Genomic DNA, 26,169 nt, shown 5'->3' on the forward strand with positions numbered 1-26,169 from the left:
CTTAACAAGTCTCAAATTCAACAGGGAGAGAAAGACATGTAATTGACCTTCTCAAACCCCAATTGCATAAGCCAATACTTTTCCTGTTCCTACCTGTTAAATGCTACCTATGGCTCTCAAGACTCTATATAGAATTTCTTTAACATTGCATCCCAATATTTCTTGGAGTACAATGTACATGTGTCCTTTTCTTTGCAAATTATTTGTAAGCTCTGAAGTTAGCAGCCTTAATGTAGATTTATTTGAATCTTTCACAATGTCTAATGCAGTACATTGTGCAACTACTAGACTAAGTCAAACTCTTCTCATTCTCACGAAACCAAATTGCTTCATTTTAATGAAATGCCCTTTAGTATTTTGTCAGACACTTAAGACACAAAAGAACTGAGATTTTAAAAAAAATAGAAAGGTGAGGGCAACAGGTAATAAATGTCTTAAACCATTAAAGATTTTCTACAGCTAAAATCTTTTAACTAGAAAATTGGAAGCAAATATTGGAAACTAAATTCTGTGAGGCATGATATCTTAATTAAAAGATAGACCTTGTTAAAATAACTACAATTCAACATGGTTCCAGTCACTAAATTTTATCTTTGCAATTACTGTTAGTTTCCATTAAATGATAGAGGAGGGCCCAGACTTGGAGGATACAGAAAAGAAACCAAGCTTACATTCTACCTGTGGTTAGTAATTGCTATTTGGCATTAGATGTTCTTAGAAAAGTAAATATTGAGAAATGAACTGCTTCCTATTAAAAGGGAGTGCAATATGTAGAAAGGATCAAAAGTAATCAAATTTTCCATGGTGTGTGTGTGTGACTTGCCAGATAGAGATGTTGACAGACAGGCTTCTAATTATTCCTCTTCTGAAATATCTGCCTGGACATGAGACAAGGAAACAGAGAAAGAGATGTATTAAAGCTATAACAGAGTATAGATTTGATTTTAGTAGTCAGTTTAATAATAAGCTTTGTAATAATAATAATAAAAAGAACAACTACTACTACTGCTTTATAGTCCTATAAATATGTCAGGCATTGACTAAAATACATGCATACATACATGCACACCCACACACACTACTCATTTCATCCTTAAAACAAATTTATGGGGCTGGCACCGTTGTTATAGCTCCATTTTATAGATGAGGAAATGGGGGCACTGATAAGTTAAGAGATGTGTCCAATTCACACAGCTGTTGAGTGACAGAGCCAAAAGGCATTCCAGGTGCTTGGGCTATAGCACCCCAGCTCTTAACATTTGGTTTAAATTTGTTCTTTAGTAATTTTTCTTACATCCTTAGAAATACGCCTTGGTGAAGCATATCAAGGCAAAAGTGCCATTAGATTCATGATTAAATATAAAATAATTTAAGCTTGTAGATCCTTGAAAACTTAAACGTTTCACTTGGCAGCTTCAGGCTCTACTGTTAAGACAGAACTCATTCTTAAAACTACCAACATGTACGTACCCTTTAACCAAGAAAACCTACTTCTTGTAATATATCCTGAGAAAAATTACCCTGATTCCATGATATTAATCAATGCATTGTTTATAAGAGCAATTATTTCTAAAAATCTAAAATTCCAACAGTAAGAATTTGGTTGAATAAATTATTTATAGCAATGTCATAGAATACAAGGCAGCCATTACAAATGTGTCATGTAGAATGCTTAATTAAATGTAAAAAAATTTTTTATAATATATTGCTAAGTGAAAAAAATTGCAAAATAACACTACAATTACAGTATTTTCTCTCTTTTGTTGTGAGTGAAATTCCAGTTATGTGTGTACATATACAAAACACACACATGCACGAAGTCCTGAAAAATGTATACACTAAATTGTTTAAAGAGCTTATTCCTTGGTGGAAGGATATTGTTTATTTTCCTTTTCTTCTCAGAGCCATTCAATATTTTCTAAATTTTTGTAATGCATATGTATTCTCTCTGAAATCAGAAAAAAAGGACTAAAAGAAAAAGAAACAGTTCACATAGATATACATACGTAGATACATAGTTGCAATGAAATATTAATTTGCAATGGTATAAACAAGACTTTATGTTCCAAAAACAATTCATCACAGTAAATGGTTTATAAAAGTACATTTCAGAAAACCTATTAGTACTTCCTGCTTTGCACTTTTTCATGTCTCCTCATTTAACCATAACTGAAGAGAACTTTTAGACATGGACAGATCTTAATTCTTATTATATATAAATGTTTTACTTTTAAAAAAATCAATTTTATTGATACATATTAATAACGTAAACAATTCCTCCAAGGTGTACAATCAATGGCATTTGCTATAATCACATTAATCACATGGTTGTGCATTCATCACTTCGATCATTACTAGAGCATTTTCAATATTTCAATATTAAGAATAATAAACAAAAAACAACAGCAACAAAGAAACAAACAAGAACATTCCTTACCTCTAAATCTCTCCATACTTCCCCCTCTGTGCATAGTTGTTGTATCTGGCTATTCTATCCAAAGTATATAATCAATGACTTTTAGTATAATCCCAATGTTGTACATTCATCATCTTAAAAATTCTAGAACAATTTCATTACTCCAAAAAGAAAGACTCCAAACCCTTTAGCATTCCTTCCTCAGACCTACATAACTAATCTTTCATCTTTATGAATTGATTTATATTTATATTTTATATAAATGGAATCATACATTATGTAGTACTCTATCTGGTCTTCACTTAGTAAAATGTGTTTTTTTGGTCTGATATTAACATTGTATAGTATTAACTTATATTTGTTCAGCTACAAGGAAAATGGTCTTATATATACAATTCTACCCATATTCATATTTCACATAATATATTTATTTCATAATAGGGTAATCATACAGTATTTTTCCTTTTGTGTCTGGCTTGCTTCACTCAACATAATGTCCTTCAGATTCATTGTTGTCATGTGTTTCACAACTTTATTTCTTCTTACTGCTGCAAAATATTCCATTATGTATATTCTCCACAATTTGTTTATCCATTCATCATTTGATGGACACCTGGGTTGTTTCCAGCTCTTGGCTATCGTGCATAATGCTGCTATGAACATCGGTGATCGGTGTGCAGATATCTATTCATGTCACTGCTCTCAGTTCTTTTGTGTATATGCCAAGCAATGGTATTGAAGAATCACATGGTAAGTCTATATTCAACATTCTTAAGAACTGCCAAGCAGTCCTCCAATAGTGGCTGTACCATTCTACATTCCCCCCAACAGTGAATAAGCATTCCTATCTCTCCCCATCCACTCTAACATTTACCGTTTTCTGACTTTTTAATAGTGGCCATTCTAATAGAGGAGAAATGATATCTCATTGAAGTTTTGATTTGCATTTCCCTAATTGCTAGTTATGTTGAACATTTTTTCATGTGTTTTTTCACCATTTGTATTTCTTCGTTAGACAATTGTCTTTTCAAGTCTTTTGCCCATTTTTTAATTGGATATTTTGTCTTTTTTTGTTGAGTTGTATGATCTCTTTGTATATCATGGATATTAAACCTTTATCAGATATGTGATTACCAAATATTTTCTCTCATTGAGTCAGCTCCCTTTTCACCCTTTGACAAAGTCCTTTGAGGTGCAAAAATGCTGAATTTTGAGGAGGTCCCATTTATTTATTTTTTCTTTTGCTGCTCATGCTTTGGGTGTAAGGTTTAAAAAACTACCGCCTACCACAAGGTCTTCCTACATTTTCTTCTAGAAGTTATATGGTGGTTGTTTTTATATTTAAATCATTGATCCATTTTGAGTTAATTTTTGTATAAGGTGTGAGATAGGGGTCCTCTTTCTTTCTTTTGGATATGGGTATCCAGTTCTCCCAGCACCATTTGTTGAATAGACTGTTCTGGTGCTGGGGTAAGTTTAACAGCCTTGTCAAAAATTGCTTGTCTGTAGATGTGAGGGTCAATTTCTAAGTTCCCGGTTCTGTTCCATGGTCCATCTGTCTGTCTTTATGCCAGTACCATGCTGTTTTTACCACTGAAGCTAGGTAATATGCTTTAAAGTCAGGAAGTGAGAGTCCTCAAACTTCGTTTTTCTTCTTTTTTAACATTTTTTGCTTTTCAGGGTCCCCTACCCTTCCAAATAAATTTTATTATTGGCTTTTCACTTTCTGCAAAAAAGGCTGTTGGGATTTTTATTAGGATTGCATTGAATCTGTATATTAGTTTTGGTAGAATTGACGTCTTAATGATATTTAGTCTTCCAATACATGAATGCAGAATGTCCTTCCATTTATTTAAGTCTTCTTTGGTTTCTTTTAGCAATGCTTTATAGTTTTCTGAATACATGTCCTTTATGTCCTTGGTTAAGCTTTTTCCTAGATATTTTATTGTTTTTCTCGCTGTTATAAATGGAATTTTTAAAAAAGATTTCCTCCTCATATTACACATCTCTAGTGTATAGAAACACTACTACTGATATTTGTGTATTAACCTTGTATCCCGCCACTTTGCTGAACTTAGTTATTAATTCTAGTAGTTTTGTTGTGGTTTTTTCAGGATTTTCTAGGTATAGGATCATGTCATCAGTGAATAGTGAAAGTTTTACTTCTTCTTTTCCTATTTGAGTGCCTTTTATTTCTTTGTCTAGGCTAATATCTCTAGCTGGAACTTCTAGAACAATATTGAATAAAAATGGTGACAATGGGCATCTTTGTCTTGTTCCTAATCTCAATGGGGAAGCTTTCAGTCTTTCATCATTGAGTACAATGCTAGCTGTAATCGTACTCAATGATGAAAGACTGAAAGCTTCCTCATGCACTTTACCGTAAGGAGAAAGCTTTCTTCTATTCCTGTCTTTTGGAATGTTTTTATCAAGAAAAGGTACTGATTTTGTCAAATCCCTTTTCTGCATCAATTGAGGGGACCATGTGATTTTTCTTCTTCAATGTGGTTTATTACACTAATTGATTTTTTTTTGTGTCATACCACTCTTGCATATGTGGGATAAAACCCACTTGATCATGGTGCACGGTTCTTTTAATGTGCTTTTGGATTCTGTTCGCAAGCATTTTTTTAAGGATTTTTGTGGCTACATTCATTAGAGATATTTGTCTGTCATTTCCTGTTTTTGTAGTATCTTTCTCTGGTTTTGGTATTATGGCAATGTTGGCTTCATAGAATGAGTTTGGTGACATTCTTTCCTGTTCAACTTTTTGGAAGAGCTTGAGCAAGATCGGTATTTGTTTGCCTTTGAATGATTGGTAGAACTCACTGGTGAAGCCATCTGGTCCCAGGCTTTTCATCTTTGGGACATTTTTGATGACCGTTTCAATCTCTTCACTTGTGATTGGTTTGTTGAGGTCTTCTATTAAAGTCAGTGTATGTGGTTCATGTGTTTCCAGGAATTTGTCCATCTCATCTGCATTTTCTAGTTTTATGGCATACAGTTGTTCATAGTATCCTCTAATGACCTCTCTTATTTTTACAGGGTCACTGGTAATGTCCCCCATCTCATTGCTGATTTTATTTATTTGTGTATTCTCTCTTTTTTTCTTTGTTGGTCTAGCTGAGGGTTTGTTGATTTTGTTGATCTTCTCAAAGAACCAACTTTTGATTTTGTTTCTCTCTGTTGTTTTTTTGTTCTTGATTTCAGGAATTTCTGTTCTGACCTTTACTATTTCTTTCCTTTGGCTTGGTTGGGATTAGTTTGCTGCTCTTTTTCTAGTTCTTCCAGGTGTGCAGTTAGATCTTCAATTTTAGCTCTTTCTTCTTTTTTAATGTAAGCATGAAAGGCTATAAATTTCCCTCTCAGCACTTCCTTAGCGTTGTCCCATAGGTTTCGATATTTTGTGTTCTCATTTTCATTCATCTTAAGATATTTGTTGAATTCTCTTGCAATTTCTTCTTTGAACCACTGGTTGTTTAAAAGTGTGTTGTTTAATCTCCATATATTTACGAATTTTCCCCTTTTCTGTCCATTATTGATCATTCTGTTATGATCAGAGAAAATGTTTGTATAATTTCTACCTTTTTAAATTTATTGAGACTTGTCTTGTGACCCAGCATATGGTATATCTTGGAGATAGATCCATGAGCACTTGAAAAGGTGGTATATCCTGCTCTTTTGAGGTGAGGTGAGGTGATTTAAAGATGTCTGTTAGATCTAGTTCATTTATAATATTATTCAAGTTCTGTGTGCCTCATGTATTTTGGGGAACTAAGGTTAGGTGTATAAATATTTAGATTAGTTAATTCTTCTTGTTGAATTGCCCCTTTTATTAATATATAATGGCCTTCTTTATCCCTTATAATAGTTTAGTGTTTGAAATCTGTTTGTCTGATATTAGTGTTGCTACTCCAGCTCTTTTCTGGTTACTGTTTGCATGGAATATCTTTTTTCAACCTTTCACTTTCAAGCAGGTTGTGTCCCAAATCTGAAGTGAGTCTCTTGTAGACAATATATACATTCATCATATTTTTTAATCCACCCTATCAGTCTGTGTCTTTTGATTGGGGAGTTCAAGCCATTAACATTCAGTGTTATAACTGTAAAGGCATTGCTTACTTCATCCATTTGGACCTTTGCCTTTCAGTTTTTGTATTGTATTATAGCTAAATTTTTTTTTCACTTTTTCTAATATTTTTCATTTCTACACTCTTCTTCAACTTTTTTACCCTTATCTTTTTCCTTTCAGGCTACAGCACTCCCTTTAGTATTTCTTGTAATTCTGGTCTTTTGGTAACATAGTCTATCAGTTTTTGTTTGTCTATGAAGACTTTGAACACACCTACGCATCTGAAGGAGAGCTTAGCCAGATACAGAATTGTTGGCTGGCAGTTTTTCTCTCTCAATATCTTAATTACACCATATAACTTTCTTCTCCCCTCCATGATTTCCAATGAGAGATCAGCAGTTACTCTTATCAAGTTTCCCTTGTACGTGATGCTTTGCTTTTCTCTTGCTGCTTTCAAAATCCTCTCTTTATCTTTGATATTTGTCATTCTGAATAGCAGGTTTCTTGGGGTAAGTCTATTCAGATTCATTCCATTTGTGGTGTATTGTCCTTCGTGGACATTGATATTTATGCCTTTCATAAGGGCAGGGAAAGTTTCAGTCATTATTTCCTCAAATATCTTTCTGCCCGTTTTCCATTCTCTTCTCCTTCTGGGATGCCAATGATAGATATGTTTTTGCATTTTGTATTGTCATTCAATTCCCTGAAACCCTGTTCCTCTTTTTCCATTCTCTTCTCTTTCTGTTTCCCTGTCTTTTCCAGTTCAGATGTTCTGCCTTCAAATCAAATTCTGTCTTCAAGCATTTCAAGTGTGCTCTTATGTGCCTCTACTGTATTTTTAATCTCGTCCATCATGTCTTTTCCCCCATAAGGTCTGTTACTTTTCTTTTCAGACTTTCAAATTGTTCTTTGTGCTCATCCAGTGTCTTCTTAACATCCTTTATCTCTTTAATCATATTTTCTTTCAATTCTTTAAGATGATTTATGAAAGTTGTGTGATTATCATTGATTAATTGTCTCAAATCCTGAATCTCTTCAGGCTATTTAGTTTGTTCCATTGGCTAAACTATCTCTTCCTATCTCCTAGTATGGATCATAAATTTTTTGCTGATGTCTAGGCATCTGATATGTTGGTGAATTTACTCTGATGGTCAATTAAATATATTTAATCATGCACCCTACCTGATGATGAGGTTATTATCTTCCTGTTTTTAGTTTTCCCCAAACCTGGCTGCTACTTCTCTCCCATTCTCTCAGTCATCCACTTCAAATATTTCACTTTGTCACTAAATATGTGTTTACCTTTCTAAAATATTGGTACATTTTGCATTATTATGTTTCTAATTTGTGAAAATGCTAGACTACTTTCTTACCTTTTTTAGTGAGCATCACATTTCTAAGATCCTTCCATATTCTGTAATTGTTGTATCCCATAATGCCTGAATCCACCACATTTAACTTATTTATTTCCTTAGTGATAGATACCTAGTTTGCCTTCAACTTTCTTCACCAGGTTAAACAGCCTTGTACATGTTCACTTTGGGTGCTAGGCCAGAGATTCTCCAGAATTATGGCAGCAAAGCCAGGAGTTCTGAATGACAGGGAAACCCAAAACAATACTCAGGAGAAGTGGAGGAACAGATTTATTATGCATGGGCTCAGTGGAGAGTTAATCTCCAAATTCTGAGCCTGTTTTTCAGTTTTCACAAGTTTATACAGGATTTTATGTGGGATCAGCATGACTTTTACTCATTGGCTAACACATTGCTAGATGAAATTTTGCAAGTGGGGTTACAAAAGCAGAATGCAGGTGCAAGGTCTCAGGCTGATTTACAGAAGTGGGGGGCCAGTATGGTTGGTTAGATTACAGAAGTGGGGAGCAGGAGTCATTCTGTGATATTCTCCTGCAAAGCCATGTTCTCACAGGCTGGTTTATAGAAGCTGGGGCAGGGGTGACTTATTAGATATTTTTTTCTACAAGGTTATGCTTTTTATTTCTCAACAATTCCTGCCACCACCACCCCGCCCCCAATGCCCTTATTACTTTTATAGGGCATTACTCGAGCTAGTAGAAAAACAATTTAAGGTAGTAAAGCATTTTACAAAACACAAGTACGTTATTAAGATTAGTATTATTTTTTAAACTACATTCCAGTTTCTGGGAGCTGTAGTTGTTAACTCAGTCCCAAACAGTAATCTGAGCAGTTTGAAGAGGATCAGGAATTATAGGGAACAGGAGTTCATTTAGTCAGGTGATGGTGATTCTCGGTGGCTCTGGGCAATTCAGATTTTCAAGGGACAGTCAGGTACTGTGTCCCAGTGTTGTCCAATTGTCTTGTTTTTTGTTGGAATGTGCCCTTTTAACTCTAGTATGATGAATCCAAGGGGCAATACCTGAAACTTTGAGAGCAGTGGGGGTTATAAGGGTAACAGTATGTGGGCCTGTCCAGATAGGCTGGAAGGGCTCTTTTTTTTTTTCAGTCTTTTACCGAAACTAGGTTTCCGGGTAAGTGTGGGTGTACTGGGTGGCCTAATGAGATGGGATCCTTAGACAGGACAGTTTTGTGTATTTGGGCTAGGGTTTTTTAACTGCTGAAGGGTAGAATTCTGGCCAGTATTTTTTAGGAGCCTGAGATTTCTCTTGAAGGTTTGAATAATGGGGGGGGGGGGGTGTTTAAACAGAATTTTAAAAGATGAATAGCCTGAGGGTCCAGAGGTGCAGTCTAATTTTAAGGAGGGCTAATGGGAGTAGATTTATTCACAGGAAGCTGGTATTCTTTTTTCTTTTTTACAGAACTTGGCTAAGGTGGTTTTAAGAGTTTGATTTATGCATCTTACTTTCCCTGAGCTATGGTGCCTATATTCTGGGTGGAGTTTTCACTTAATTTCAAACATTTTGCTAGCTCTTGGATGACAGCTGCTGCAAAAGCTGGGCCATTGTTGCTGCTTATGGATAAAGGTATCCCATACCAGAAAACTATTTTTTGGAGCAAAACTTTAGTTACTTCTCTTGCTTTTTAGTGTGGGTGGGAAAGGTCTTCACCCAGCCCAAGGAGGTGCACATTACTACTTATAAGTACTTATACTTTTTTTTTTTTTTTTTTTTTTTTTTTTTAATTTTTTTATTTTTTATTGAATTTGTAATAATATTACATTAAAAATATATATGTGAGGTCCCATTCAACCCCACCCCCCCCACCCCCCCTCTCCCCCCCCCCCCAACAACACTCGTTCCCATCATCATGACACATCCATTGGATTTGGTAAGTACATCTTTGGGCACCTCTGCACCTCATATACATTGGTTCACATCATGGCCCATACTCTCCTCTATTCCATCATGTAGGCCCTGTGAGGATTTACAATGTCCGGTGATTACCTCTGAAGCACCATCCAGGGCAGCTCCATGTCCCTAAGACGCCTCCACCTCTCATCTCTTCCTGCCTTTCCCCATACCCTTTGTCCATTATATCCCCCTCACCCCACTCCTTCCCCCATTAGCAACAATCCCCTCCATCATCATGAGACATTCATTGCATTTGGTGAATACATCTCTGAGCACCGCTGCACCTCATGGTCAATGGTCCACATCATAGCCCACACTCTCCCACGTTCCACCCAGTGGGCCATGGGAGGACATACAATGTCCGGTAACTGTCCCTGCAGCATCACCCAGGACAACTCCAAGTCCCAAAAATGCCTCCAAATCTCATCTCTCCCTCCCATTCCCCACACCCAGCAGCCACCATGGCCACTTTCTCCACACCAATGCCACATTTTCTTCTATTACTAATCATAATAGTTCATGAATAGAATATCAGTAAGTCCACTCTAATCCATATTCTATTCCTGCATCCTGTGGACCTTGGAATGGTTGTGACCACTCCACATCTATATCAAGAGGGGGCTTAGATTCCACATGGATGCTGGATGCAATCCTCCTGCTTTCAGTTGTAGACACACTTGGCTCCATGGTGTGGTGGTTGACCTTCTTCACCTCCATGTTAGCTGAGTGGGGTAAGTCCAATAAACCAGAGTGTAGGAGATGAAGTCTGTTGAGGCTCAGGGCCTGGCTATCATGTGGTCAGTGCAGAGATTCAGGTCCCCTGGGTATATATTAAACCCCAGCACCAACTACAGTTCTGGTAAAAGTAACAGGAGAGGCTTGTGGACAAAGATCACATCTGAGTCCAGCTCCAACACACAGAAACACAAAATCCAAAGAAGGGCAAACTGACATGGTGCTGAACTCCATCTGCCATGACCATAGAGTCTGTGGGTCTCTGTAGCCCTCAGAAGAACCAATACCTGGGGTTGTATCTACTTTATCTGTCTCTGGGACTCTGCTGAAGTGTGCCTAAGGGCAACCCCTCTGATAACCTCCCAGCTCTTTTTGGACACTCTTAGCCATATAAACTCATTTGTCCTTTCCATTTCCCCCTTGATTCAGGTCAAAAAGCATTTTTAATTCCCGGTATTACATGTAGACTGAGATATTCTGCTGGTCCAAGTTGACCCTTTTATTCAAGGTCATTTTCTAGTTACATCATCAGCTGGTACTTGGTAGTAATCCCTTGGCACCAGGGAGGCTCATCCCCAGGAGTCATGTCCCACGCTGGGGGTAAGGCAACGCATTTACATACTGAGTTTGGCTTCAAGACTGGCTGTTAAGGTGGTGCAGAGTGAGATTATCTGGGTAATGTAGTAATATTTTCTGAGGAGGGCTTTTAAAGCAGTCTTTTCCAAATGGGTGAGCTGGTGGTATTGTTGAACAAGGATGTAGGTGGCCTCCTTTGGGATGAAGACTCAGCTACTCAGGAGTAGCCACTTTCCTTCTGGGGTCTGGTGCCCTCCTTCTCTCTTTGCCCACTCCTGTTCCTACTGGGTATAGTTTAGTTTTTCAATCTGTTGTTTTAAAAGGGACAGGTGAGGCACTTGCAGCGGGGCTTATAGTTTGAAGGCTTTGTTTGTTTGTTTTTGGCTACCTGTTGAGCCATTTCATCGGCTACTGTACTTTTTTAGTAACTGCATCTGTTTTCTTCTTATGTTCTTGACAGTGGATGACAGTGATTTTGCTTGGCTTCCAGACTGCTTCTAGTAGCTGAAGAAATTTCTCTTTCTTTTTTTTTTTTCTGTCTTTTTCTCCTGCAGTTAGGAGTCTTCTTTTCTTATAAATTGCTCTATGGATATGCACAGGAGCGAATGCATACTTAGAATTAGTGTAAATGTTTACCATTTGCCCGGTGGCCAGTTGTAGGGTTTGAATTAGCACCCAGAGTTCTGCTCACTGTGCAGACCACCCTTAGGTTGGGGAAGTGCTTCTACTACTTGTTCAACTGTGGTCACTGCATATCCAGCAAGCCTTTCTGCATCTCTGATAAAACTGTTGCTATCTGTGAATAGGGTTTGGTCTGGGCAAGGAAGTGGCCTGTCCTGGAGGTCAGGGTGACTGGAATACACTTCTGTTACTTCTGCACAGTCATGTTCAGGAGTTCCTCTTTTGGTCAACAGGAAAGTGGCAGGATTTAGGAAAAGAAGTGGGGGAGTTTTTTGAAGCTCTGCAGGAGCTGAATCCAAGTTAACTGAGTTTTTTGTTGAGTCCTGGGATTCTCCCATTTAAAAGCAAATGGAGGCTGGCTTTGGGGAGCCACCTCCAGGCAGAAAAAAGAAACCAGGCAGCCTCACCCAGTAATTGCCCCATTAAGGTGTATGGGTTAGGAACCGGGTTTCTTCTGGCTTTTACTGGCAGCAGTAGTGTTTCAGGGCGAAGTATTCCCCCTTTTTGGGGTGGCCATTCTTGATTGGTTGGGTCTGCATTTTTAAGGCTGCTGCTAACAGGGAGACCTGCTGTTTCATTCATTTTTTGTTTCCCCCTCAGCAGTTTTGTCCCAATTGACGAATACTCTGTTTGTGACTTTGAGGAGCTGCAAGATGTTTATCTCTGTGAACCCATTTAGCTTCTGAAGTTTTTGTTTGATGTCTGGTGCCACCTGGGTGATGAAAGCTGTGATGACAATTCTCTGGTTTTCTGATGCTTCTGGGTTGAAGGGCGTGTAAATCTTGAAGGCTTTGCAAAGTCGCTCATAAAAATTTCCTGGAGGTTTTTTCAGGCTTTTGAGTGACAGAGGCCATTTGGGACATGTTTGTGGGCCACCCTACTCTTTCCCGTACCCCCTTGAGTAGGGCTTTCCGATACGACTGAAGGGCAGACCATCTCTGATCTTTGTTAAAGTCCCAGGCCAGTTGAGCTTTTGTGCCACTTATCAGGCCCATTCCTCTGGCTCCAAGACACCTGTGGGGGCCTGTTCTCGCAACCACTTTCTGGCTTCCATGAGGATGCAGAGTCTCTCCTCAGCATTGAACAGGGTTAGGAAGAGTTGGCGGCAATCATCCCAAGTGGGGCGGTGGGTTTGGAAAATGGACTCCATGAGGTTGATAAGAGCCTGAGGCTTTTCTGAATATGAAGGGGTGTGGTGCTTCCAGTTTAAGAGATCTGTAGTTGTGAAAGGGTGATAAAACAGGATTGATCTCCCAGGTTGGGCTGTTTTGCCTGCACCGATCTGGACTGGACCCTGTGTTTCACGGAGGGGCATCTGAAATGCAGGTTGTGCTGAACAGAGGTTTTTTTTGCCAAAGGGGTTTCAGGGTCTCCCTCGTGGGTGGGGTTGATGGGCCCAGGGAGACTGAAGGTGGAGGAGTCTCTGGGAGATCTGCTTATGGAGGTTCCAGGGCAGAGAGATGTCCTGGAACGTCTGGAACATATGGTGGGGGTAGTGGGTTTTCTTTAGGAGATTTTTGTAGAATAATAGGTTTTTGAGGTCTGGCTGTTTGAGTTACTAGGACCCTATTCTGACCCTTCCTTCCAACACAGAATCGAACCTTAGGGTTTGGGCAATTTTTAACCAGGAACTGATGTAGGAAAACTGATCAGGGTGGCTGGGGGTTCCAGTGACTGCCTCTCAAACTGCACGACCCTTGGCCGCATCTAGGGTTCTCTCTGAGGGCTAGTTAACATCAAACTTAGGCTACGCTACTTTGCACAGAGTCCGGAGAGTTCCGGGGGACATAAGGACACTATAATCCCCAGAAAAGCCCTTTTTGAAAAATTTTAACATATAATTTAAGACTGTGAGTTTGAGTCGTGATGATCCCATCCCTGAACTGGTGTCCCAGGGCAAACAAAGGAGGGGAGCCTCTCACGAGGCTATCTAGCTGCCCACCTGTCTGTATCTCTCATAAAAATTTAGGCTCATCTTAGCTAAGACATCCATGTAGAGTCCGGATTAGTCATTGTGCCATATGACGTAGCCACAGAGTGCAGGCTAGGGCCCACCCAAACTCCATAGCACAGGCTGTGGAGCCACAGACTGGATCAGCAGAGGTAAGCCTCTGCAGTCCCCATTCATTCACTCAATCGCTCAGAGGTTACACAGTCCCACCCAAGGGACTACCCTATCCTGGAATCTCGAATCTTGAGATTTTGGGAGGTGATCAATCTCCCCTTCCGTCCAGAGACAGGTCTGACTGGGACTCAGAACCCCAGGGCCTTACTTTTCTGGTGTCTTCTGATGTTGTTCAATCCATCTCTCTACCAAGTCAGGCCGGGGCAGAGGATGCGGCCCACAGAGATCCCTTCCCTGAAGGAGGCCCCGTCAAGGGGACAGGTGGCGCCACCTCATCTGTGTGTGGAGATCTCCGCTGGCTGTGCCCACCAGTCCCAAACTGGAGGCTCAAGGGCTTGCTCCGTTGGATTTCCCGGCCAGGGCACCAAATGTTGAGGCAAGGCCAGGAGTTCTGAATGACAGAGAAAGCCAAAACAACGCTCAGGAGAAGTGGAGGAACAGATGTATTATGCATGGGCTCAGAGGAGAGTTAATCTCCAAATTCTGAGCCTCGTTTTTCAGTTTTCATAGGTTTATATGGGATTTTATGTGGGATCAGCATGACTTTTGCTCACTGGCTAACGCGTTGCTAGGTGAAATTTTGCAAGCGGGGTTATAGAAGCAGAATGCAGATGCAAGGTCACAGGCTGATTTACAGAAGTGAGGGGCCAGCGTGGTTTGTTAGATTACAGAAACAGGGGTCAGGAGTCATTCTGTGATATTCTCCTGCAAGGTCATGTGCTCACAGGCTGATTTACAGAAGCTGGGGCAGGAGTGGCTCATTAGATATTTTTTTCTGCAAGGTTGTGGTTTTTATTTCTCAACAGAATGTTAAACCAGAAAGTCAATTTCTAGGTCCTCAGGCATACACATGTTATTTCACAGAATACTGTCAGAATTCTTTTCAAAATGCCTGTGCCCACTTACACTCTAAAGAAAGAGTTGCTAACTTTTTTGTAAAGTTACAACTATTTTCAAATTCATGTAGGGCAGAAGAATTTTTTTTTAAAGAAAGTTTGTTTGTAAAAACATTTCAATGGACACTTTGGACACTCAGACACAGTCTGAGAGGAAAAGCAGGAGACAAATGAAAGCTAAGTTGTTTTGCCTGCTAATGGTAAAGATTTTTCATTGTAAGCAAGGACAATCTTTGTGCAAGATGATATTTTTAAGAAAATATTTCTTTTCTTAATAGGAACAGACACTATGCTGTCTTGAAGAATTATTTGCTCTTAGAAGATTGTGTATGTGTATGAGTGAATATTTTCAAGTTATATACTCAGGAAAAAAAGAAGAGAGACAAGAAAATTAAAGGTAGAATTTAGAAGCACATGTTTTTCTGTCTCTAACAGACACACCCTAAAACTTACTGGTCTGCAAATGCCATGGTACACTAGAAAAATTTTGCTAAGGCTCTAATTCAATTAATGTAATTCTTCACTGCATAAGGTTGAGTATGGCAATGAACCACTTTATTTCTTGTATAAGTAATGTACCTAAGGATTGTTCTGTTGGGGGAAGAAGAAGATCACAGGAAGCTGGGGAAGGACACCTGTCCATGTTTTGGACTGAACAGTGAAGGAAAGTATGACCTTCCTGCACTCTTTTTTTTTTTAAGTAATGAGGTTGCAAATAACAGAAAACCCAAGCCAACTAGACCTAAGTAACAAGGTTGTACATATATTAGCACGTGACTCAGAAAATCCAAGGGTGGAGCAGGTATAGCAGATTTCATTTCAGAGCTCAAACAATGTTTCTATCCCATTCTGTTTAGCCATCAGCAAGATTGGGGTATGTGTAATAGCAAATTGCAATGCCAGGTTTAGTACTTGTATTCTCTTAGATTTCAGGCCAAGTAGGAAAGAATGAAATTCTCTTTTTCCTCTAGAATTTCATCAGCAGTCTAATTTTTACTTCATTGATTCTGCTTTGGCCATGTGTTATGTAACTAGGGGCAGGTCCAATCAGAGTCCCATGGCAGTTCTGAATGAAGAATCAACTTCATCTAAAGTATTTGGCCCAATACTAGGGGAAGGGTCATTGCCTGAAACTAAAATCCAGGTACTATATGCACTAATGTGAAGTGGCAAACACAATAAAGGTCTACTACAATTTCATTCTCTTAGTGAGAGCTTCCCACTTCTCATTTTCCTTCATCGCATCTGAAGAAATAACACAGATGCGCCAAGCAGTATCATATAGGTATTTGAAGACCAATGTATATATCTTATGTCCTTGACACACATTTGGAAATACTATTTTTTAGCGAATTTGGCCGTGGCAGTTTTCTACCAAAGAATGTTTGCCTTAACACTCTGGTCTCCCTTCCTCTTCACCTTTGAAATTGTCTTATAATTAGGAGAGTCTCAATATACAGAGATTGGTTGACTGAATTATTGAAAAGAAACCACAATTCTCATCCATTTGTTTTCCTAATGAAAGCACCATATTTCCTATCTGGTTCATGAAAAGGATTTTAAGTGTCTTAATATTTCCCATTTAAATTAAGTGTAATTGAAAGAAAACTGCCTATACTTCACACAAATATATAGCTAGATAGTCATAACTGGCTGTCAGGAGCATCTACAAGCATTACAAAATTATACTTTTTCTTTGGAATAAAGGATGATTTTGCCTGCAGATAGAAGAGCAATACACATTTTATTTATGATCATTCTAATAGTTTGCATATAAAAATATATTGCTTATTTGGTACTATTTCAACCTAACCTGGGAAGAAAATCTAATGTGATATATTTTTGTCTTCTAACTTGGAAGAGTATTTAGGCAATTATTCCCAAAAACACTAAAAGTAAGGATCTTGGTTAACAAGCAATTGTTTTGGTGATTATTTTCCAAAACAGTTTGTTATGAAATCATCTGAATTATTTCAAAATTCAAAATTCTAATTTATGCTCTTTGAAAAATATAACTGCCAGAGAATAGTAAATAGCAAACTTTACTCCATGTCTTCTTTGAGGACTGATATAATTAATCACTATTCATAACTGTTTCTATATAACATGACTTTTTATTACACAATAGATTTGACTTGTAGGGTCATTCCCAATGGTGAGTCTGGAAGCAGGTTTTTAAGGAGAAGAAAATAAACTGCTGATTGAATTCCTATTAAATGCCAAACATGGTGGCAGGTACTTTGCAAGTCATATTTATGACCTTTTCACAAAGCAGAGATATCATTCATTTATGACATTCATAAAAACCATATCAATTAAAATATGAATACTCTAAATTATTTTAGTCATTATCTTGCTGTCTGACATGATTTGGCTGAATAGTCATTTAACACATACATTGACTATTTACTTCATAAAGAACTAAAATGACATAGACCTTATAATACCTACTGCAGGATAGCATTTTACCCAATTTCAAAGATAAAAACAAAAGAAAAATGCCATTACAAAGCTATAAGCAAATACAGACCAAAAAATATAGGTTATGGCTCTATATCCCTGGTTTATATATGTTGTAGAGCATGAATATTCAAAAGTTCCATGGTCTTTGTAAATATCAAAGATGCAATGTGTTGTACAAAAAGTACTATTTTAATAAGTAGCAATAATATCTGCTCTCTCACAGATTTAAGGATCAATTGGCTCAAATACGTTAAAGCATATGTGTAAGGAATTATTCAGGCCCAAATGAAAAGAAGAAAGTGAAAGTTCAGCAATACTGGAGCAAGACACTGAAGATAGCAAAAAATAGTTCTAGAAATAGCTTGAAGCTTTGTCTATCTATGGAGAATAATATATAAGTGTGACCTCAAGAAATAATCTCCTTTGTAGGGTCTGAGATCCAGCACAAGAAATGACTAGGCAACTTGTAAAAGGTTATTTAACTCTTTATTAATAAACGAAAGCTAAGTGCCCTTATAAAAATTCCCATTTATAGGTGTAAAACCCTTTGGCAATCATCACACATTTGGTATTTTTTAAATCATTTCCCCCCCAAAGAATGACAAAAAAACTGTGGTTGCTAACTATTATTAGGAGAAACTTGAAGGAGAAACGTGAATTTGCATAGTCTCACAGTAACTCATTCCCTACCCAATATTTATTATTATTGTGGTCATTTTAACATGTGTCCACAAATATCATCCTCCAAGAGGTGGAGCTTAACTCCCTGTCCTGCAGTTAGCAAGTCACTTCTAAAGAATAGTGTATGGAAAAAGAAAAATAATACTATAGTGGAGAAACCTGGCATATACCCACCCTAACCAAATGATCAAGATTAACCTCACCACTAACAAGACTTATTAACATCATATACTTCCTGGGATTGTGGAATGAGGAGGACTCCTCACATCACTGGGTATTCTTTCTCAAATTTCATAATCTCAGTTTAATCTTGAGAAAACATCACAGAAACCCAAAATGATGTACATTTTGCAAAATACCTTACCAACACTCTTAAAAAGTGTCTAGACATGAAAGACAAGGAAAGACTCCAGAGACTGGAGGAGCTAAGGAGGCATGACAATGTGGAAACCTAAACTGGAATAGAAACATTAAAGGAAAAACCAGAGAAATCTGAATGAAGTCTGTAGTTTTATTGATAGCATTACAGAGGTAATTTCTTAGTTCTGATAACTGTACCAAGGTTACATAAGATGCTTATATAGGAAGTTAGATGACTGGCATATGGAAGCTCTATGTCCTATAGTTCTAACTCTACTGTAAGTCAAAAATTATTTTTAAATAAAAAAAATTTTTTAAAGAAATGAAAAATATCATAGATATCAATGGATGGTGATATTAGAGAATGCTGCTTACAAGCTTGGACATGTTGGAATTCTCAATTCTCAACCTTTGAATAGACTAAATTAGCCATCAACCAGCTGCTCTCTATAAGCAACTCCCAAGACAAAGAGGAAAATGGAAAATAAGAAGTTGTACTAAGCATTCTCATTTTTTCATTTGAAACTCAGCAATTACATTAACTGGTAGCTTACCCCAAAGTAAGAAGTAAGGGAGCAGAGAAAGGCCAGGAGCATTCTGCTAGTGGCTCTCCCATCACATAGGAAAAACATTAGGAACAGGAAAGCAGCTTTCCGCTAAAACAGGCACACCTTCCCACTGCACCGTAGGAAAAACTTTCTACTTAAACACACCCAGATAGGTGACTCTGAAAAAAGGAATGGATAGTTTTTCCATGAATTATGCATAGTAAATTGGACACTGGCTGTGAAATAATAAAAGTTGTAATTAAAGTATCACCAAACTGGGAAGTGCCGTGGCTTAATCAGTTGGGCTCCCATCTACCATATGGGAGGCCCTGGATTTGAGTTCCTGGGCCTCCTTGTGAAGACAGACTCGCCTGCACCCTGCAGAGTGCCGCCCCACCTGCAGACGCAGTGGATCGCTGCCCAGCCCTCAAGCGCTGTGGAGAGCCAACTCAGCAAGGTGACGCAACAAAAAAGGGAGACAAGCAAAAACACAGAAGAGTGCACAGCGAATGGACACAGAGAGCAGATAGCAAGCAAGCCACAAGAAGGGTGGGGAAATTTTTTAAAAAATACAGACACAGAAGAACGCATAGCGAATGGACACAGAGAGCAGAGAGCATGCAAAAAAGCCACAATGGAGGGGGATAAAAAAAAACCAACATACCACCAAACTGAAAATTCTCTTTCACATGGGTACAAGATATAAGGCATCATTTAAAGGATATTGCAAGCAATTCTAAAATCCAGTGACAGCCAGTTGATATTGAAGTTTTGTTATTGCTGTTTTTTAAATCAGGTTGGCTGTAGTTTAAAGTGTCATTTCTTTTAGAAAAACTGCTGGTTTGAAAAAAGAGAGAATGAATACCAGCTATTCAATGAGAGTGTAAGCCCACTACAGCCCATCTGTCAAATTTCTGGAAAAACGAATACAAACAAACAAACAAAAACAACTACTGGAGAAAATCAGAAAAATTTTACAAAAACACACAGATTGTAAAGAGAAGCCAGAGGTTGGAGGAGTGGCCTGCATCTTGGTAAGTTTCTTGGATTTTTATTTTTCTCATAGGTTTACCTCAAGGCAAACCCATATTTCCAGAAAAAGGACCACCAGGAAACGAGCCCTAATGGCCAAGAGAGTATCAGTAAAAAGCTGTAGAAGGGAGAGAGGCAGAGAGAGGACATCCCCTAATGCTCCATATGAACCTGCATGAATCTCAGCCTAAGGCCCAAACCCTGTGATATGTACAACATGGCCAACAAGCGTAGCAGAGATCGAAAACCCTGAACTGATGTTTGAACCACCACTTCCAGAAGGTGAGGTGGGACGACTTACTGCCTGTTCTGAATTGTTTTGATTGCCTGCTAAATCAAAAACATCTCCATTATATAACAACAGGACTCAGGGCTCATATAACATAACATTTACAATATCCAGAATACAACCCCAAATTAATTAGCATACAAAGAACTAGGAAAATGTGACCAATTATCAAGGGAAAAGACAATTAACAGTTTGATATGACACAACAGAAATAACGCAGATGTTGGAACTAGCACACAAAAACTGTAAAGCAGTTATTACAATTCTGCTTTATAACATAAAGAAAGCACACTTCAAATGAATGAAAAGATAGGCATTCTTAGTAGAAAGACAGAAACTATGAATAGAATGAAATCAATATTTTAGATCTGAAAATTAGAATATTTGAAATTAAAAGCACACTGAATGGGCTCAGTAGCAGAAGACAGATGACAGAGGAAAAAATCAGTGAATTTGAGGTTGAGGACAAGTCAATAGAATTTGTCTGATCTGAACAACACAGAGAAAAAAATCAAATCAAAAAGATAATGAGCAGAGTCTCAGGGATCCAGGGAAAAATATTAAAAATTCGAACATTCATGTCTTTGGAGTCCTAGGAACAGTAAAATGTTTGAAGACATAATAGCTAAAGGTTTTCCGAATTTGATAAAAGGCATACATTTATAGATTCAGGAAGATAAGTGGGCAAATTACAGAGGGCAAATTCGAAGAAATGAAACAAATCAAACTCCTGAAAATCAAAGATAAAATTGAAAACATCTTGAAAGCAGCTAAAGAAAAATGCCATTGCAAATTTGGAGCAACAATTTGAATGAGTGTTGATTTCTCATCAGAAACCATGGAGGGCGGAAGACAGTGAAACGACACATTTAAATGCCTGAAAGAAAAGAACTGTCAACCCATAATTTTATGTTCAGTGAAAATATTCTTCAAGTTTGAGGAAAAATAAAGATATTCCCAGATGAGGGGAAATGGGAATAGATCATTATTAGCAGACATGCTCTAAAATAAAAACTAAGGCAAGCTCTTCACACTGTTAATACTAGTGGGAAACTTGGAGCTTTGGGAATAAAGGACATTTAGCAGAAATGTTAAATAGCTAGGTTAAATATAAAAGATTACTTTTTTCATTCAAAGTTTACAATGCATCAATTTTGAAAGCAAAAATTATAACATTGCCTGGCAGGATTTGAATGCACATAGATAGAATACATATGACAACCAGAATATAAAGGTTAGTGAGGAGAAGAGGTAAAATGACATATATGGCCGCAAGTTTTCTACATTTTGCATGAAGTAGTATGACAGTAACTCTAGGCAGACCTTGAAAACTGAAGCATGTATACTTTAATCCAAAGACCAGTCATTAAAAATATAATGTAAATAGAGATAGCCAAAAATCCAATAAAAATGAAAATAGAATATTAAAATATATTCAGTTAACCCTAAAGTTAACAGAAAAGGGAAAGCAGAGGGTAAAAATACCAGAGGAGACAAAAAGAAAAAAATGATAAAATGTCAGATCTAAATCCAACCATATTAATAATTACATTATTAGTATAATTAATAGTATAAACCAAGGGGTCAGCAAGCTAACGTTCATGGGCCAAATCCCTTGCTGCATGTTTGTAAATAAGGTTTAATTGGAACACAGACATATCCTTTCATTTATATAATATTTGTGGATGCTTTGATGGTGCAAAGGCCGAGTTGAATATTTGCAAAATATTTAGGACTGCAAAGTCTGAAATATTTACTATCTGGCCCTTTACAGAGAAAGGTTGCTGACTCCTGGTATCAGCACTGAAACTAATAATAAGCAGAGCTTGATGAGTGCATAAAACAATAAAGTACTATTATATGCAGTCTATAAGAGACACATTTTAAATATAAAGACACACAGATAGGTTGAAAGTAAAGGATGGAAAAAACATGTCATGCAGAGAAGCCTAGAGTGACTATTTTAATATTAGATAAAAACAAAAGTTCAAGAATAGAGTTCTATTACCAGAGACAAAGGGGCATTTCAAAATGATTAAAGGAGTGCCACCCAATGAATAGATGGCCAAATTGGGACTTGACCCTGTGCTCCTAAACTTCATTCTAAACATTGCACACAGCGCGGGTACCTTGGGGTGAGGAAAAGGACTGGGAATCTGAAAGCTTGGAGTTTCAGTCATGCTAGTTTTAAGACTCAAAATCCTCAAGACCTGACAGAGGAGGGACAAGATGGTGGCAGAGTAAGGAGCTCCAAGAGTCAGCTCGTCCTACAGGGCAGTTAGTAATCACCCAGAGTTATCTAAAGCACCTGTTTGGGGGCCACAGGAGACCAGAGGAGTATCCTGCAAAATCCTTGAAAGTATGGAAAGAAGAGACTGTCCATCTGCTGAGAAGATTTGTGAGTAGAGCCCTCCATGCTGCAGAGGCTGGTGCTCACGGTGCAAGCTGCCTGGGGAGCTATTCTTTGGCTGGAGTTCGAAGCTCCACTTCCCAAAAACAGGGGAGGGAGAGACAGTTGGCCACCAGCTTCAGCAACTGATTAGTAAATTTGGCTGGCTAAAGTATAATCCTAAGAACAGTTAAAGTTTAACTGTCCAAGTTGGAATGAGGCCAGTAGCTGCAATTTTAACTCTGCCCATGGTATCAGGGGAAGTGGGGCTGACTGAAAATCACAATGAAGTTAGGGACTGACTTCTTTCCACCAAGATCTGATTGCACCCCTAGTCTAGGCTCCAGCAGCACCTCTGGCAGGGAGGAAGCTAGAGGGACCTGCTCCAGCCTCTTGGGGTAATTGTAGGTACTTTCATCTGGCACAGACTGAATAGTCCAATATCTGGGGCTCCATCACCTCCCCCCAATAGGATAGGAGAGGACCTGAGTTTCCTTGACTTCTCTGGGTGACTGCAGGCAATTTCTTTCTTTTTTGGTCTTTATTTATTTTTTTAATGTTACATTAAAAAAATATGAGGTCCCCATATACCTCCCACCCCCTCACCCCACTCCTCCCATCATAACAACAACCTCCTCCATCATCATGAGACATTCATTGCATCTGGTGAATACATCTCTGAGCACCACTGCATCTCATGGTCAATGGTCCACATCATAGCCCACAATCTCCCACAGTCCACCCAGTTGGCCATGGGAGGACATACAATGTCTGGTAACTGTCTCTGCAGCACCACCCAGGACAACTCCAAGTCCTGAAAACGCCCCCACATCACATCTCTTCCTCCCACTCCCTACCCCCAGCAGCCACCATGACCACTTTCTCCACACCAATGCCACATTTTCTCCAATTACTAATCACAATAGTTCATGAATAGAATATCAGTAAGTCCACTCTAATCCATACTCTATACCTCCATCCTGTGGACCTTAGAATGGTTGTGTCCACTCCACATCTATATCAAGAGGGAACTTAGACTCCACATGGATGACTGCAGGCAATTTCAGGCCAAAAAACTGGTTTGTTGAACACCTTCAATTCCATCTTCACCCCTCCAACCTTATAGAATAGGAGGTAGCTGTTATTCTTTAGCCTCTCAGGGCAACTACAGGTGCTTTTGGTCTACAAGAACTTGACGGTTGGGAACCTGTGACTCCATCCTGACCCCCAATAAGACAAGAGAGGGACTGTGTTTCACCAGCCTCACTTGGTAACTGCAGGTGCTTTTGGCCCACACAGACTGAGTAATCAGACACCAGTAGCTCCATCTCTGCCCCCAACTAGGATAGGAATGGAGCTGGGTTTCTTCAGCCTTTCTGGGCAATGACAGGCACTGTCAGCCTGCATGGACTCAGTTGTTGAGCACCTGTGGATCCACTCCCACAATAAGATAAGAGGAGGCTGGTGCTTCCTTGGACCCTCTGGGTAAAGGCAGGAATTCTCAGCCTACATGGACTGAACTGTTGGACATTGGTGGTTCTTTTCCCACCCACTAAAGGGCAGAAGGGACAGTACTCCATCAGCTTCTCAGGGCAACTGCAGGCATATTTGGCCCACATGGATTAGATTGTTGGGTACTCCAGAGGGTCCATCCCCACCCTTGGTGGGGGTGGAGGAGAGAACAATGCTACATCAGACTACCTGGGTAATTGCAGTCATTTTGGACCTGCATGGCATAGGTTGCTGTCCACACCTGCAGCCCAATCCCTGCTGCAGGCAGGGAAGTAAGGGGCATGAGGTTTCATCGGTCTCTCCAGTCATCGACAGTCTTGTCCCATATAACTTGGGTTATTACACACAGCTGCAGTTCTGTCCCTACCCCTGGCAGAGTAGTAAGGTGGGAGAAACTTAAGCAATTTCTGGGGCAATGTGGGCAGCTTCAGGTTCCACAGCTTACAACAACCACAACCTTGTCTCCTACTATACAACCAGCAAGAGAGAAAAGGCAAGAAAACCCTAAACTAAAGAAAGAAGCTGCACCCAGAATAAATGCATCTAGTAAGTCAGATGCCAAGACCCCAACAAAAAAATTGCAATCCATATGAAGAAACAGGAAGATATGGTCCAGTTAAAAGAATAAGATAAGCCTCCAGATGACATAAAGGAGTTGAGACAACTCATTATAGTTATTTAAACAAATACCCTTGTTAAATTCAATGAGATGACTAAAGAGATTAAAGATATTAAGAAGACACTGGGTGAGCACAAAGAAGAATTTGAAAACATACATAGAAAATAACAGATCTTATGGGAATGAAAGGTGCAATAAAATGAAACTAAAATTGCACTAGAGGCATATAACAGCATACTTGAGGAAGCAAAAGAAAGATCAGTGAGCTTGAAGACATGGCCTCAGAAAGTGAATATACAAAAGAACAGATGAAGAAAAGAATGGAAAAATTGAACAACAGCTCAGGGAACTAAATGATGGCAAGAGATGTGCACATAAACATGTCATGGGTGTCCCAAAAATAGAAGAGAAGGGAAGGGGACAGAAGGAATATTTGAAGAAATAATGATAGAAAATTTCCCAGCCCTATTAAAAGACATAGATATCTGTGTCCAAGAAGCACAATGTACTCTAATTCAAATAAATCCAAATAGACTAAGTCCAAGACACATACTAATCAGAATGTCAAATGCCAAAGACAGAGAATTCTAAGAGCAGCAAGAAGTGATGCATAGCACATAAGGAATACCCAATAAGATTAAGTGCCAATTTCCCATTAGAAACCACTGAGGCAAGAAGGCAGTAGTATGATATATTTAAGATACTACAAGAGAAAAACTGCCAGCCAAGAATCTTATATCCTACAAAATTGTCTTTCAAAAATGAGTATGAGTTTAGAATATTCACAGATAAACATAAACTGGGAGAGTTTATAACAAAGAGACAGAACATATTAAAGGTAGTGTTACAGCTGGAAAAGAAAAGACAGAAGAGAGAGGCTTGGAAGAGAGTCTAGAAATGAAGATTATATCAAAACAGAAACTAAATGTATCAAAGCTTGGTGAAAATAAAATATGACAAATAAAACCCAAAGGTTGAAATGGGTGAAATAAGAACTGCCTTTAGAGTAATAACATTGAATGTTAATGAAGTAAACTTCCCAGTCAAAAGACAGACTGGTGGAATGGATAAGAAAATAAGAGCCATTTATATTTTGTCAGCAAGAGACTCAACTTAGACCCAAGGATACTAATAGATTGAAAGTGAAAGGCTGGAAAAAGATATTCCATGCATGCAGTAACAACAACACAACAATAACAACAAAAATACAAGAGGGAAACATTGGCATAATTGAAGGGAGAAATAAATATCTCTACAATAGTAGATGGAGACTTTCATACATCATTCTCAGCATTGGGTAGAACATCCAGGCAGAGGATTAATAAAGAGACAGAGCTTGAATAATATGATAAGTGGGCTAAACCTAATAGACATATTCAGAACATTGCACTCCAAAATAGCAGGATAAACTTCCTTTCCAAGTGCTCATGAAGCTTTCTCCAGGATAAACCATAAGTTGACCACAAAGCAGATCTCAATAAATTCAACA

The 26,169-nt window shown here is 38.5% G+C and overlaps 1 long non-coding RNA gene across 1 annotated transcript; it reads right to left on the bottom strand.

The window, feature by feature from the left end:
- Positions 1-522: 522 nt before the first annotated feature.
- LOC105744648 (uncharacterized) lies at positions 523-22,678 on the bottom strand. Its single transcript, XR_001117643.3, has 3 exons — positions 22,469-22,678; positions 14,040-14,282; positions 523-878 (listed from the first exon to the last, which is right to left on the bottom strand). It is a non-coding gene; the product is annotated as an uncharacterized lncRNA (long non-coding RNA).
- Positions 22,679-26,169: the final 3,491 nt, after the last annotated feature.

This window comes from Dasypus novemcinctus, chromosome 14, assembly GCF_030445035.2.
Source record: "Dasypus novemcinctus isolate mDasNov1 chromosome 14, mDasNov1.1.hap2, whole genome shotgun sequence".
Classification (NCBI taxonomy): domain Eukaryota; kingdom Metazoa; phylum Chordata; class Mammalia; order Cingulata; family Dasypodidae; genus Dasypus; species Dasypus novemcinctus.